Genomic DNA, 16,459 nt, shown 5'->3' on the forward strand with positions numbered 1-16,459 from the left:
AATTCCATATATATGTGTTAGCATACAGTATTTGTCTCTCTCTTTCTGACTGACTTCACTCTGTATGACAGACTCTAGGTCTATCCACCTCATTACAAATAGCTCAATTTTGTTTCTTTTTATGGCTGAGTAATATTCCATTGTATATATGTGCCACATCTTCTTTATCCATTCATCCGATGATGGACACTTAGGTTGTTTCCATCTCCGGGCTATTGTAAATAGAGCTGCAATGAACATTTTGGTATGTGACTCTTTTTGAATTATGGTTTTCTCAGGGTATATGCCCAGTAGTGGGATTGCTGGGTCATATGGTAGTTCTATTTGTAGTTTTTTAAGGAACCTCCATACTGTTCTCCACAGTGGCTGTATCAATTTACATTCCCACTAACAGTGCAAGATGGTTCCCTTTTCTCTACACCCTCTCCAGGTAATCTAGAAAATTATTGTTTGTAGATTTTTTGATGATGGCCATTCTGACCGGTGTGAGATGATATCTCATTGTAGTTTTGATTTGCATTTCTCTAATGATTAGTGATGTTGAGCATTCTTTCATGTGTTTGTTGGCAGTCTGTATATCTTCTTTGGAGAAATGTCTATTTAGGTCTTCTGCCCATTTTTGGATTGGGTTGTTTGTTTTTTTGTTATTGAGCTGCATGAGCTGCTTATAAATTTTGGAGATGAATTCTTTGTCAGTTGCTTCATTTGCAAATGTTTTCTCCCATTCTGAGGGTTGTCTTTTGGTCTTGTTTATGGTTTCCTTTGCTGTGCAAAAGCTTTTAAGTTTCATTAGGTCCCATTTGGTTGTTTTTATTTCCATTTCTCTAGGAGGTGGGTCAAAAAGGATCTTGCTGTGATTTATGTCATGGAGTGTTCTGCCTATATTTTCCTCTAAGAGTTTTATAGTGTCTGGTCTTACATTTAGGTCTTTAATCCATTTTGAGTTTATTTTTGTGTATGGTGTTAAGGAGTGCTCTAATTTCATTCTTTTACGTGTAGCTGTTCAGTTTTCCCAGCAGCACTTATTGAAGAGGCTGTCTTTTCTCCATTGTATATTCTCACCTCCTTTATCAAAGATAAGGTGACCATATGTGGGTGGGTTTATCTCTGGGCTTTCTGTCCTGTTCCATTGATCTATATTCCTGTTTTTGTGCCAGTACCATACTGTCTTGATTACTGTAGCTTTGTAGTATAGTCTGAAGGAAAATATTTTTGTTGTTTTTCTCTTAGTGATTATGAGCCCTCTTAACTCAAATACACTTGAATTTATACTTTTTGATCGAAATTATCATTACTTTTGGATCACCCCAGGTAGAAGTTCCAATGATATTGTCCAAGTTAATTTATCTTATAGAAAATTTAGGATGGCTGCCCATTTCTGGTGTAGTGAATTTTCCAGTTCCTAACAGACTATCACCCACAGAGACTTGGCTGCTCCTTTCAACAAATGAAAGGGAACACACTAATTTCTTAGCTCATCCCAGGATACAAGACAGCACCATGAATCAAAGATCAGAGTTTTGCTTGATTCAGCCACCAAATGCCACTTTCTTCTCAGTGTCATCTAGCGATGACACTTGGATCTCTGCTCATCCTGACTCTAGCCAAGAGATAATTGCTTGGACTGAAGCCTAGGCATGCAGTACACATTGGCTTCCTGTTGGGAACCACACTCAGAGAGAGAGAGTGTGTGTCAACCTTCGGTTCTTACGTAGCTTTTTCAAAGAATTCTTGACATCGATGATTCCTCCTTGCAATTTTTGGAATACTAAGACTATATAACAATTTATTAGGAGCCTCTTTAGCGACACCTAAAGACTGTGGGAAAGATGAAAAGAATGCACACAAAGGACAGGTGGACTTGCTGGGGCTCAGCGTGCTGTTTGCTCTGTTTGTATGTCATTTACTGCTGCTGGCAATTTTAAGAATATATTCTTCATTGGATATCTGAAATGAAATACGTTTGTCTCAACTTACCCTAATTCAGCCTTTGAAAAAGTTTATCTTACTTTGGAAAAATAGTTTAAGCAAAGCACTTGAGGGAAAACGGGTTAGAGAAAATGTCTCCAAAAACTCAATGTCTTCATTAGTAGAAGTTACAGCTACCCCACTCATCTTTTAGATACTGAAATCTGACCTAACAAAATGAAAAATAAATAATCTAATTAAATATCAGGGAACTCCAGTGGTTATTAAGTATAAATACAATTAATGAATACAAAAGGACTTTCATAGTACATTATATTTTACAATTATTTATAATAGAAATAAAATAAAGATAATAAAAACCTTGGAAACTTTATTAATTGTAAGAGTTTATCGTGCTTGCAGTTACTGTGTTTTGTTTTGTTTTATTTTCCTCAGAAAACAGGTTGAAACCTCTAATTTATTTTATGAACTGCCAAATTTTGCAAAAGAGTCTAGGAACTCATCATGATTTGCCCCCTTCCAGAAATTCGTGTATTCCTCAGAAATCAATTCTACTTAAAACTTTCTGATTAATTCAATCATTTCTGAGTGTTCTGGGAAATAATTTATTTAATAATCTCTGCTTTGGAAAAGATATTTGGAAAAATGAAAAAAGAAAGAATCATTAATAGAGTATGAAATAGGTTTGTTAGTTGACTCCAAGGAGGGTGGGGATTAGACTGTGGACGCAGAGTTTATAAGAAAAGAGGAAGAAATATGGAAGCAGTCATTATAAATACAGGAGGAAATCACATCTGTTAGAACTCATGGCCTGTGGCTATTCTGGACCACAGTTAGGAAAATGGTAAAGTAGATCTAGGTGGTAGACCAGGCGTATGACCCAAAGTAAATCCGTTGAACTGTGTGTGCCTAGACTCTTGAGCCTCAAAACATTCTCGTTCCTATTGGAAAAAAAAAAACACTATTATTTTCTGAAACCACACACACACACACACACACACTCTACAGTGCTCGTACACTGGGCATCTTTGCATTATTAGGAATTGATGGTAGGAAGAGCATCATAGCTCGACAGAGTGGAGAAGTGTTTGTGAGAAGTGTTTGTGATAGAAAGGATTTTCGTACTTTAGAAGGCAAGTGTGATCACAGAATTCTTAAATCATGGCAAAGAACTCATTTCTTTTTGCCCTGTCAGACATTTGGTATTTCAAAAATGAACAGCTCTTACATTTTTGCAGTTACAGCAAGGCCTTCTCATGACTGCCATGTCCTGGCTGCTGACCTTTGCTCCAGTGTCATCTGGTGTCACTTTCCACCTTGCTCGTCTCACTGCAGCTACTCTGTTCTTATTTTAGTTCTGTGCTCCGATCTCTTTTCCAACACCTAGCCTCACACTTTCCCCCAGAGGAAGGATCTTTCTCTTTCTTTCTTTCCCTTTCTTTCCTTCCTTTCCTTTCTTTAACCTGAATGCCTTCCTATCAGCCTTTCTGTCTTCCTTTCTCTTTTCTTTTTCTTTATTCTATCTCTCAGCTCCTTTTGTAATTAGTCCCTTCTCATGTTTCTGTCCTGCCTGACATGTTTCTTACTTGGAGATACTTTTCCTGTGCACCTCATCTAAGATGGGTTCCCCCGTCTTACCCTCAGCTGTTAACTGCCTCAATATCCCATTTTCACTTAAGAAGTAAGAATTTTTTATTCTGCACTTCTTTGATATTGATATTTACATCTATCAGAATAATTTAACTCTGGGACATGAATTCTTATGACTGTCTGAAAACATTCTGAGGGTGTATACCAAAGAGCTTCTGTTTTTCAAAACTGTTCATGAATCATTTTAATAAGTAAAACGAAGACGAGAGCTACACATTTTCATTCATTCCAATTTCCATAGAATCAATCGAACAAATATTTTTTTCTCTGCAGAGAGATCAAGATGGTTTTCCTCCCAGATACTTTAGTTTTCTATTCTTAGATTTGTATGTATATATCTTTGAGTGTGTATGTGTGTGTGTATATATATATACATATATATATATATATGTAAAAACTGTATTTGCTCCCACTCAAATGTGGAAAGAATAAAATATGATGCTTTATTCCTCCATAAGTGTACTTCAGAAAAACTTAAACTTCCTAAGGGAATGTAATTCATTATGAGGTGAATACTCAGTGAAGTCATAGTTCACACTTACTATCAAGGTTATTCATCCCATCTCAAAGGGTGTTCCATCGTTTCCTTCCCAATGCAGGCCCGCTCTAGGTGCACGGGGATACCTACCTGTGCCCAGAGATTTGACAGAGGGGCCTATGGTCTGCATGTTCTTCTCTTCCTGACTTATAATAAATTCTAGATTACCATAAGTGATCTTAACTAGACTCTGAGTCATGGTTTCACATCTTGCTCTACCTGCTGCTGAAGTAGCTTAAAGCTGGTATAACTCATGGTCTTTTCAGAGTACAGTGGTTCCCTTTCTGCAGTAACTTGGCTCCATCTTGATTTTCTTTGCTTCAGATGCTCTGAGAGCATCTGAAATGCCTGCTTTCCAGGTCCTGGCATAGACTCTTCATGTCAAGGCATCCATCCCATGGCTACCTATTCCCTTACCATGGTGGTCTCAGCCTCCCCAGGAAGTTTAGCTCTCAATCCTCAGCAATTCCACTGGGGGTGTACCAGGCCTTCTAGATCCCTCTCCAATCCTGTGCAGACCTGACAGTATCTCATGTCTACTCTCTTCTTAAACATATCAAGCCACTCTCTTTCCTTAGCTATAAACAACAGCTAGCAAATCCTTTTCAGAGGGAAGAACTTTCAGGGTACTTAGCAAGTGAAGAGGCATCACCATGCAATTTAAAAAGCAGACCTTCAAAGCAAAATAATTTTCTAGGTACCTCTCTTGCAAGAAGAGGTTTTTTTAAAAGTTATATATAAATGACTGAGACCACTAACTAAAATACACATCTAATTAATATATATTTTTTAATCCAACACTGCCTTCTACCTTGTTAGCTACAAGATCCCTTGGAATTTTGAGATTCTGATATTGTTGTTGACATAGGGTATTAGATAAGTTTTTTCTAATAGGAAAAAAAATAAGTCAGCATTGAGACTTGAAGCTGAATCGTGACTGTGTTATTCTGTGCTGAACTTGCTCTATTTTTACCTGAGGTAACAAACTTCATGGCCAAGCCTTCATGGTAGAATGGGCACAAAGAAAGAAATTGGCTTACCAGTAAGAAGAGGTACTAGGAAAGTGTTTTAAATTTTGACATCTGGTATCATATATTATGTTTAGTTTGGACAGAGTAGTCTTTTCTTATTCACTATGACTGGCCTCACCGGTCAATTAATGACAGAAATAATTTAAAGAGGGGAGTCATTTAAAAATGTTTGATATAGATGTACTATTTTAACTGTCATTCACTTTATAATAATTTGAAGCAGGGCTACATTTACTGTTATTTGGTTTTTGTTTTTGTTTTATTTTGTATCTTAACATGAATTTACTTATCTTGTATAAACTGTATTTATAATGCATTGTCTTTTATTTCCATGTTGTTTGTCTTTTTTAAGTGAAATGAGAACGTAAATGTATTTGTAAAATGATCCAAGACTATAATCCTCATAGATTTTATATTCCTCTGCCTAATTTTTCAAATTTATGTTTTTCTATACATAATTCAAGACTTTGTTTGTAACCTGCCTAAGTATTTTGAAACCATTAAGCACAGACTTCAAAAGAACTGCTCTTTCCATGCTCATATTCCATTAGGTTATATAAATAACAAAGAAGTAATAAAAAGGACACCTGGGGGAAACAAATTGAGAAAAAGCACAAATTATTCTTGATAAACATGCAGCTTATGTGGTGGTGGCAGAAATGGGAGAGTATTAGACCATAATTTAGTATCCTGGTGCAGTCCTTGGTTGATGAACATAAGTTTTAAGTCTTGCAAAGAAAATTGGTATTCTTAGTTAACCCAATAGGTTAGTTAAATTGAGACCAGTTAAAAGGGCTTCTCCCATGTTTACACACGTTTTATATAATCATATCAATCATGCATGTATTTTGTATTTCTTTTCTTTTGTCTTTTAGCTTGGTTGAATTCAGTAGCCTTCTGGAGCCCCTTCTCCTGGACACCTACTCAACTATGTGTTGGGAAGACCAAGGTGAATAAGGACTGGACTCTGAATGCAGTGAGGGTCTAAAAGGGAGATAACAAACACTCATCCATGCTTTATGTAGTAAATCCCACCAAGCACAAAAACTAAAAGTACATCGTTTCACATATTAAAAATAGGCCCCTATGTCACTTATTCTTATGCCAGTTTTTCTTCAGTATTTTATGTAAAATTTTACTTGATAATTTAGATCAAGTTTTAAAGATGTAAAAATATCTGGATAAAAGTATGTGCCCTTATCACTAATTGTCAGTCTACATCAGCTACTATTTATTTTAAAGTACTTCATTCCAGTGTGAGGAGGGTTACATTTAAATATTTCTCAGTCTCCTGAGATTTCTGATTCATATATGTAGCTCTGAAATACTGTGAGCAGGGTGCCATTCAATGCTTTTATGGAGTTTTTTTTTTTTTTTTTTTGCTGCTCGTGAACTGCTATGTGCCAGATGCCCCATTCATAACATCTCTTAACTCTGATAATGAGTAGATGTCATTATTTTGCCTTCCAGCACTTCTGATCAATATCAGGCTAATATTATTTTCTCTCTGATTTTCCTTTATATTTTCAAAATTTATAGCAAACACAAAATGAAGTAATTATTTAATGTTTAACACAGTACAGTTTTTTTTTGACTGCCCTCTAAGCCCTTGCAACTAGGATCGACTTTATTACAAGTTTAAAAAATTATGAAAATATTTTAGCATAAATATTTATTTAGTGGTACCCTTAACAGTGAATTTATGAGTTTTTTAGGCCACTTTTCAAACTCATTTTCGTTTCAATTAAGATTTGGTGGAATATTTTTTAAACTCATATAAGAAAATATAAGACCTAAAAAGGAAATGTAAGTCACATTCTTTAGAATTATCTTTCTGTTTATACCCAGTATTTCTTAGTTATCGGAATAAAATTGTGAGCCCAGTGCCTGACACATATTTGGCACTCAGAAAAGTGTATTAAATGAATGCATTCAAACTGAAATAACGTAACTGCTTAGTTAAGGCTTCTCTTGTTTTAGGTGTTTTTTTACAAGATTCTTTTCATTTTAAAAGAGATAATAGAGACTTTAGAAACTGAAAGGTAATGTTAATAGGAATCATAGCAATTATCTCGTCTATCTTCTCCAATTTTCAGATGGAGCTGACAAAGAAATTAAGTGATTTAACCAATGGCAAGTTAAATAGACTTCAAACTTTCAGATGTATTATTAAGCCATGTAGTTAATTTGGTTCAAAGTTTTGATTTAACCAACGTGTATTAAGTATGTGTAATGATGAAGGCACTCTAATGAGCGCCAAGCTTAAAAAAAAAAAGAAACACGAAATTCCTACCCAAAGTTTGTAAACTACGGACTAGTATTTGGGAACCACTGAAATTTGATTCTTAGGCTCAGGACTGGAGTCTGGGCGGGCGATACTGATTTGAGAGTCATTAGTATACACTTGTAATTGAATGGATGCAGTGAATGAGATCACACAAGAAGAGGAAATAAAACGAAAGAAAGAGTAGAACTAGTGGATTCCTGGTGAAGACGTATTTATAAGATGATACAAAGAGAATCAAGGGGGAAAAGAGACATATAAAAGGAGTGAGAATCAGATGACAAATAGTTCCTTGAAAATCAAGGGACAAAGAGAACCAGGTAGTAAATGATGGGAGGTTTCTTGTACCTTGCAGAAAACTCAATTATGATGAAGACTTAAAAGACACTATTAAAATCAGACATTCAGCATCACTGGGTATTCTTGCAAAAGTGCTTTGCTACAAAGGGAGTAACATATGAGCCACAATGAAGATTGCAAATTCTTGGAAAGAAGGAAAGAGGAGGAAAGAAATAATACAAATAAAAGACCAGCATTTTCCAGAATGAGTTCTGCTATCTTCACAGGGTTTAGTAGCTATTACTTGAAAAATATAAAGGAGAGCGTTGGGGTAGAGAGTTCACTTGTGAGATATCTTGAGGAAACAATTTAAAAAGTTAATTTTGCTGCAGGACTTCAGAAAATTTATTTGGCAAATGGGAATGGAGAATATCCAAAAGAGGGTATATTTGGTCATCTATTTTCTTTAAAAAAAAAAAAACAGTTTTTGGGATTACTATTCTATATTAGTCACTTGGGAAATTTTGCTTTGGAATAAAAAGAAAAAGCCAAGATATTTAACACTAATAGAAAAAGAAAGAAGAGAAAGAAACAACAGGAATTCAAAAAAAATTCTCCAGCTTTATTAAGATATAATTGACATATAACATTGTGTAAGTTTAAGGTATACAATATGTTGATATGATACATTTATATATTGCAAAATGATCACTACCATAGTACTAGCTGACACCTCCATCATGTCACGTAACTACCATTTCTTTTTTGTGGTGAGAACATTTAAGGTCTACTCTTAGCAACTTTCAAGTATATTAAACAGTTTTATTAGCTAAAATCACCGTAATGTAATTAGACCCAGAGAACTTATTCATCTTAAAACTGGAAGTTTGTACTCTTTGGCTGACATCTCCTGATTACCCCCAACCCCCTGCCTCTAGTAACCACCATTCTAGTCTCTGTTTCTATGAATTTGACTTCTTAAAAATTCCACATATAAGTGATATCCTACAGTATTTGTCTTTCTCCAACTTACTTCAGTTAGCATCGCGCCCTCAAAGTCCACCCATGTGATAGGTTGAAAGAAACCTTGTTTGTGTTGAGGTGTGAATCCCTTCTACTCCAGGATAAGTTTGATTAGATTTGAAAGCCCAAATATTGGAATTTCAATATGTTTAAAGGTTCAGTGCAAATAAAGACCTTCTGAAGTCAAGTGTACACTCAGATAGTGACAGAGCCATGCAACAGAATTTCTATTCATTTGTGTTTTCTTCACAAAGACATCCAGGAAAGATGCATCAAAGGGGAAACCTAGCAGAAAATCTTAAACCAAAATAATTGGTAAGGTTGATTAAGAGAGGAGAAAGCATGAAGCAAAGAAACTTAGTAAGTACTTTTTTCCAGCTTTATTTCAATATAAATGATATATAACATTGGGTATATTTAAGGTGTACAACATGTTGACTTGATACACGTATATATTGCAAAGTAATTACTACCATAACATTAGCTAATACCTGAATCATGTAGCATAATTTCCATTTATATTTTGTGGTGAGAATATTTAAGATATACTCTCTTAGCAACTTTCAAGTGTATAATACAGTATTATTAACGTAAATTACTATACTGTACATTAGATTCCCCAGAACTTATTTATCTTATAACTAGAAGTTTATAACCTTTGACCAACATATCACTTCTCTGCCACCTCCCAGCTCCTGGTAACCACCCTTTTTTTCTCTGTTTCTACAAGTTTTATGAATTTTGGGTTTTGTTTGTTTGGTTTTTTTAGATTCCATATGTAAATGAGATCATACAATATTTGTCTTTCAGTGTCAGGCTTATTTCATTTAGCATAGAGCCCTCAAGCTCTATCCATGTTGTCACAAATGGCAAGGTGTCTTTCTCATGGCTGAATAATATGTACATATGTATATACACCCCCCACCTCATCTTTATTCATTCATCTGCTGAGGAACACTTAGGTTGTTTCCATATCTTGGTTATTGTGAATAATGCTGCAATGAACATGAGAGTGCAGATATCTCTCCCAAGATCCTGTTCTCATTTCCTTTGTATATATACCCAGAAATGGGATTGCTGGATCATGTAGTAGTTTTATTTTTAATGTTTTGAGGAACCCTCTTAGTTTTCCATAGTGGCTGCACCAAGTTACACCCTCACCAATGGTGCAGGAGAGTTCCTTTTCTCTACATCTTCGCCAACACTTGTTGTTTCTCGTCTTTCTGATAATAGTCATTTTGACAGGTATGAGATGGTATCTCATTGTGGTTTTGCATTTTTCCGGTGATTACTGATGTTGAGGACTTTTTCATGTACCCGTTTGACTGTCTTCTTTGAAAAAAATAAAGAAGATTGAAATCATATCAAAAGCCTTTTCGTACCACAGTTGCATAAAACTAAAAGTTTTCCTAGTTTCCTAGTTTCTCCTAGTTTACCAGGAGAAAACTGAAAAATTAACCAATATGTGGAGATTAAACAGCATGCTACTGAACAACCAGTGGGTCAAGGAAGAAATCAAAAGAGAAATCAAAACCATTTCTTGAGACAAATAAAAATGAAAATACAATATACCAAAACTTATGGAATGCATCTAAAGCAGTTCTAAGAGGGAAGTTTTTAGTGATAAATACCTACATGAAGAAAAAAGAAAGATCTCAAATAAACAACCTAATTTTACAACTCAAAGAACTAGAAAAAGAAGAACAAACTATGACCAAAGTTAGTGGGAGGAAAGAAATAAAGATCAGTGCAGAAATGAATGAATGAGAGACTAAAAAGAGAATAGAAAAGATCCCTGAAACTTGAGTTTTTTTGAAAAGATAAACAAAACACACAGACCTTTAGCTAGACTTATCAAGAAAATAAAAGAGGATTCAAATAAACAAAATTATAAATGAAAGAGGGTACATTACACCTAGATACCACACAAATGGAAAGGAATATGGGAAACTACTATGAACAATTATGCACCAACAAATGGACAAACTAGAAGAGATGAACACATTCTTAGTAAGTACTTCTACTGGTCTTACATTCCTGCTCATTTTCTGGCATTCCAAAATCTTATTTGAAATTTTGGACATAAACATTCTTAGAAGAATCCACTGGTTAACAAAGAAAATTTTGTTTCATACTTAAAATTTTCTTTTCAATTCATAACTGGTTTTCTGTATGTGAGACATATTGTTTTCTTATACCAAGTGAATGCTGTCGGGAGTGATCTTCCATCACTTGTTCCTGTTTCTGGAACACGGCTTGCTCTGTGGCTTGGCATTTTGGAGCTGTCCCTTTTAGACAAGTCTTGAATAAACCATCTTCTCACATAATTTGGCAGAAGCAAAATGGCATCCTCATGTAAAATGTCACCTGCTCTAGACTGGCATTATTCTTGAGATTATAAGTATTCGAATAATGCTCTAAGATTCCTCTCTGTTTATCTCAGAAATATTACTCCCTGATGGTTTCTAAGAGGATAGATTTGGTTATTTTATTAGGTCAAACTTTAATCCTTGATAGAGAGCAAAATATTTTAAAAACGGAGCCTAGGACAGATAAAGTTTGATTTAGTAATTAAACATTAGAGCTGGAAAGGAAAATAGAGTTCATTGAATTCAGTGATTAGTGAGATGACTCTAGAAGAATTTCTGTTTCAGTACCATTGTGGAGAAAGAAGGTAAGCTAAATTAGGGTTTTTGGTTCCTTGGTTTTCTCCCCTCATAGCATTTCTTTGGGTTTCTTTTTACATTGTGTTTTTCTTTAGTAGATTAACATTTTATTTTAAAACAATAATTTAATATAAATATTTCATATTGAAAAGTTGGAAAATTAGTTTTTAAGGGATTAAATGATTTTCCCAAGTCATAACTCTACTAAAAGATACAATGGGAACTAGGAACATGGTTTCTTGTGTTTTAGTGCTTTTTGATTTTTATTTCATGTTTTTGTTCTATTAAAGATCTAAGAACCCAATTGGAATTCCATAATAGGACATGATGGCTTAAAAAAAAAATAGAAAGAATGAAAGAAAAGAGTTATAAAGAGAATTAAAATCATCAATAATTATTCTTGCCTACTGCATTTTTCCTTCAAATAATTATTTCTTCACCTGTTTATATTCTTCATACTGTATGTGATAAAGAATTTAAATAATAAAATAAAAATTTCCCCAAAATGTATTCATCTCGATCAGGGTTTCTCAACCTCAGCACTAAAACTTTGGAGTGACACATTTTTTTGTTGTTTGCTGTCCTATGCATTGTATAATGTTTAGCAGCATCCTTGGCCTCAACCCACCAGATACATGGAGATATGACAGTCTTTTACTCAGTCATGATAATCAGAAATGTCTCAGAGAATGCCAGATATCCACCAGAGACAATACTACCCCCGGTTGAGAACGATTGATCTAAATAATGTACAGTCTAGATCCAAACTGAGACACCAAACTGAAGATAATCTTACCATATGTTAGCTATTGTGAGTAGACACTTGTTCCAAGATTTTAAGCAGTCCATTGTGATATTTTAGAAATTCTAAGGAAAACAGTCGTGGCTGTAAGAAGTGAGGCAGGTGTGGGAGTCAAGCCTTAATGCAAGCAGGTGAAGTGGGCTGCATGAGTGTTGACTATGTGCTTGGTGGGTGTGGAGAGTCCACAAAAATATTTAATATTCTAATTTAATTGAACTCAGTTCTTGTTAACTTTTTGTATTATGTGACCCTACATGTAATAGGCCAAAAGAGTTAAATATTTGTCTTTGATGGCTGGACAAGGCAGTCAGACTCTAGAGTAGAGTATGGTGATGGTGATGGGGATTTTAAGCTTGCCACTTTGATGTCCAGATGTGTCTTAGAATGAAAGACGGAAAAAGTCATGAAGAAAGGGCTATCTTGAGGACTAGCTTTCCCTAGTTACAATAAAAGGGAATTATTTTTTGTTTTTTTGTTGTTTTTTTTTACTTTGTATTAGTGAACAGCTATTAATCCCAGTGTGGAATTGTTCCTCTATCACCCACATAGTTCTCTTGAGTCTCTCAGCCACAGTGTCTGATCACTTCCTGGTGTAAAGCATGACTCAGCTTTGCCCAACTAGATTACTTTCATGCTATTTTCTGTACTTGTTCTATGGTCATTGGCATAGAGGTAACTATTACTTTAGCATTTTGACCTGTAATGATTTTATAAAGTAGCTGGGACAGTGATTATCTTACCTGTCAATGCAAAGAGCCTAGCCACAACAGGAGAGAACTAAGCCACCAAGCAAAAAGATACAAAGGCAAACAGACCCTGAACGATAAAGCACCTCAAGACTCTTTAATCACCTGGATCCAGCTGTATCTGAAGCTCAGGTTGCCCCTTGGACATCCAGCTACATGAGTCAACAAAGTAACCTTTTTTTTTTTTTTTTTTTTTGCTTCATCTAGTTTGTGTTAGGTTTCCATCACTTACAATTGAAAGAGGTCTGCTGAGTATGGAGAATATTCCCATTGAGCAAATGTGAGCAAGGAATTGCAAATGCATAGAAATAAAATGACAGCTATACAGATGAAAGACTAACACGAAACAACAAGAAAAGCCCCTTGAACTTTAATGCAGGAATAATGAACAAATAAAGAGTATGTGTGAGCTATCTCACAAAAACCTGTTCTTCAAGGAGAAGCAAGGCATCAGAGAAAAATGACCTCATAACAGATTGAAATAGAGACGATAATGGAGGAGGAAAATGTCCAGAATCAAACCAGAGAGTGTGTCCTTCTATTCACATACTGTTTGCAAATTCTAATGATGGAGGACCAGTAATTGAGTTCACCTGTGTAAGAACTGTATAATTCATTTATTCAGCCAACATTTACAAATTATCAACCAAGAGGGAAGGATTCCAAGTTGTTAAACACCAAGTCTCTGAACTTCAGTCTTTATCCAAGATGTAAGTCCAGGGAGGGGAAAAAAAATTCAAGAAACCATGAATAGTATAAAAGCTATTGTAGGCAAGTGCAGAGTGAGACAGACAATTCACTCTATTACTTATGGCTTCTTCAATTGTAAGTGACAGAAAAAGGAATTCAAACTAGCTTAAGTAGGAAAAAAATTTGCATGAGGTTGCATTCAGGTTTGAACTCCTGAGTCCATGCACAGCTGGTCTCCTGGTTTGAACTCCTGAGTGCATGCACAGCTGGACTCAGGAGTTCAAACCATGGCACCTGAATTCTATCTCCTTCTCTACCTCTTAATTTTGTTTGCTTCTGAGTTGTCTTTCCACATTGTTGCAAAGAAGACAATTAGCAGATCTGGGTTAATGTCATTAGAGGTCATGACTCCAAAGGTAAAGTTACCTCTTTTCCTCACATGACATTTATTGACTCTGCTTTAGTCTTAGGCCCATTTCTGGAGCAATCTCTGTATCTAAGAGGATGTGCCTCAGCCTTGTCCATGTACCACTTCTGCAGCTGGGTGCTGGGACCATGATACTGACAGACCCACCAAGATAAGGTGAAGTGAGAGTTACTGAAAGGAAAAGAAGCTATGTAGTCAGTATCATTTATGATGATGATGGTTATGATGATAACCTTCATCATCATTATTCTAGACGACATTCAGTCTCCTAACACATCCTGGGTGGGACCTAGAAGTTGTCATGTCACATCTGAGCTAACTATTAAAGAGTAAGTATTTGTATGACTACTGTTGGTTAGGGTGAAAAACAAGAGGATACATTAGTGTAGAGGATTCAGTGTAATTATGCAGGCACGCTTTAGCAAAATTCGCTAATGTCCAAATATACACAGATTGTCATCTACCATTTATTGAGTACTGATTATGTGCCAGGCATTTGCTAAGTAAGCTCTTTAATTTGATCATCTCATTTAATTCTCCCAAATTTTACAAGGTAAGTATTACTCTCTTTCTCAAATTGCAAATAATGCTCAGTGAGGTGAAATAATTTACTTAATTAGCAAGTGGTAGAGTTTGGATTGAGACACAGGAAGTGTGAAACAAGAGCTTGGATATTTAATATGACTTTGTACTTAGGGGGACCATACATCTCAGTTTATGCCTCTTGTCCTGATACAATTATTAATTGCATCCCCTTCTACTTCAAAACATGTTCAGATTTTGACAATAAATTATATAACATGAACACTGCCTCCTTCATGGATATGTTTGAGCTCCCTTGTATTTTATATTCTTGTCTTTCATTGAGAATGATTTTAATAATCTTTTGTTTTAGGAGAAGAGCTTCATATTTACAAAGAAGGTGCAAAGATAGTACAGAGAGTTCTGATATCCCCACACCCACTTTCCCTTATTATTAGCACCTTATATTAATTTGTCACAATTAATGACAATATTGATACATTATTATTAACTAAAGTTCATACTTTATTCATATTTCCTTAGTTTTCACTTAGTGTATTTTTTCTGTTACAGGATCCCATCCAGGATATCACATTATGTTTAGTCATCATGTCTCCTTAGGCTCCTCTTAACTGTGACAGTTTCTCAGGCTTTCCTTGTTTTTGATGACATTGGCCCTTTTGCGAAGTACTGGCCAGGTGTTTTGTAGAATGTCTCCCAACTGGGATTTCTCTGATGTTTTCCTCACAATTATAATGGGGTTATGGGTTTGGGGGAGGAGATCACAGAGGTAAAGTGCCAATTTTATCACATAACATCAAGGGTGTATACTATCAATGTGGCTTATCATTGTTGATATTAACCTTGATCACCTGGCTGAGGTAGTGTTTGACGTGTTTCTCCATTGTAAAGTTACTCTTGTAAAATGGTTGTTAACCTTTTCAAGTTATGTTTATACAGAGAACATGCACACATTTTAAGTGTGTGAATCCATGACTTTGGACAGATATATTTACCCATGTAACCACTATCCCTTTCAAGATGTAGAACATTTCTGTCAGCCTTCTAAAGTTGTTTTAACTTGTCTTAATTTAATCTTTTGATTTCATAGAGTCCCTAAAGAATCCTTTCAGTTATGATTGAGTCAGAAGTGCCCCAACTCTTAGCAGACATATCACAATTTTGAGCTGCTCTCGAAATAAATAACCAGATTCTTAACTATGTTTGACTCTATCAGGTTACCTTTTATAGACTGGCCATCTCTCCATATATCTTTCCTGACTGGAATAGCTAGGTAATGCAGACTTACCATCCCATGGACTTGAAACCTTGTCCTATAGGTAAGAACACCAGGATGAACAAGCCTCAGAAAGGGAGACTTAACGAAAAATCACAAGGAACCAATCTTTATAACTGCTAAAGTGTGACAGGATGTGAAGAAGGCTGACATGACTGTGACAAATCTGGCTTAGAGAAGACTATTGTGGATAATATCATGGAATACCACCGCATTTTATATTCAGAGATTTCTAAGAGTGGATCTGAAGTAGGAGCAAGACAGGTATGGTCTTAACATCCTAAGTAAGACATTATCAGTATTCAAAAGAGGTTTCTAAAGCACTTTTATCAATTCCTTTTTTAAAGTATTAATTATAATATTAATCACTGTTGGATTTATAGGGAAATAATGTTTTACAAGAAGCAACATATATATAAGTGTAAAAGTTCATGAGGCGGCATCATGCAAGTTATTTTATCAAAACTTATATAAAAATCATGGCATATAATTAGAGCTGAAAGAAATGTTAAATCTCAGAGAGCCACAAAAAAAAAAAAACTCTTCAGTTTATAGATAATAAAAATGGATGAGTT

The 16,459-nt window shown here is 35.2% G+C and overlaps 1 long non-coding RNA gene across 2 annotated transcripts in view; it reads left to right on the top strand.

Annotated features, from left to right (window-relative positions):
- Positions 1 to 16,132, top strand: part of LOC149744039 (uncharacterized) — an 80,110-nt gene extending 63,978 nt beyond the window's left edge. Inside the window, exon 5 of one of the 2 annotated variants that reach the window (XR_016391591.1) lies at positions 6,024 to 16,132. This is a non-coding gene — a long non-coding RNA (uncharacterized LOC149744039). The remainder of the gene's footprint in view (positions 1 to 6,023) is intronic. The other variant, XR_016391592.1, reaches the window with a different exon arrangement.
- The last annotated feature ends 327 nt before the right edge of the window (positions 16,133 to 16,459 follow it).

The sequence above is a fragment of the Delphinapterus leucas genome, unplaced genomic scaffold (genome assembly GCF_059928025.1).
Source record: "Delphinapterus leucas isolate spDelLeu-1000000601 "Yukka" unplaced genomic scaffold, BTC_Dleu_Yukka2 spDelLeu_asBTCV2_sq25, whole genome shotgun sequence".
NCBI lineage: Eukaryota > Metazoa > Chordata > Mammalia > Artiodactyla > Monodontidae > Delphinapterus > Delphinapterus leucas.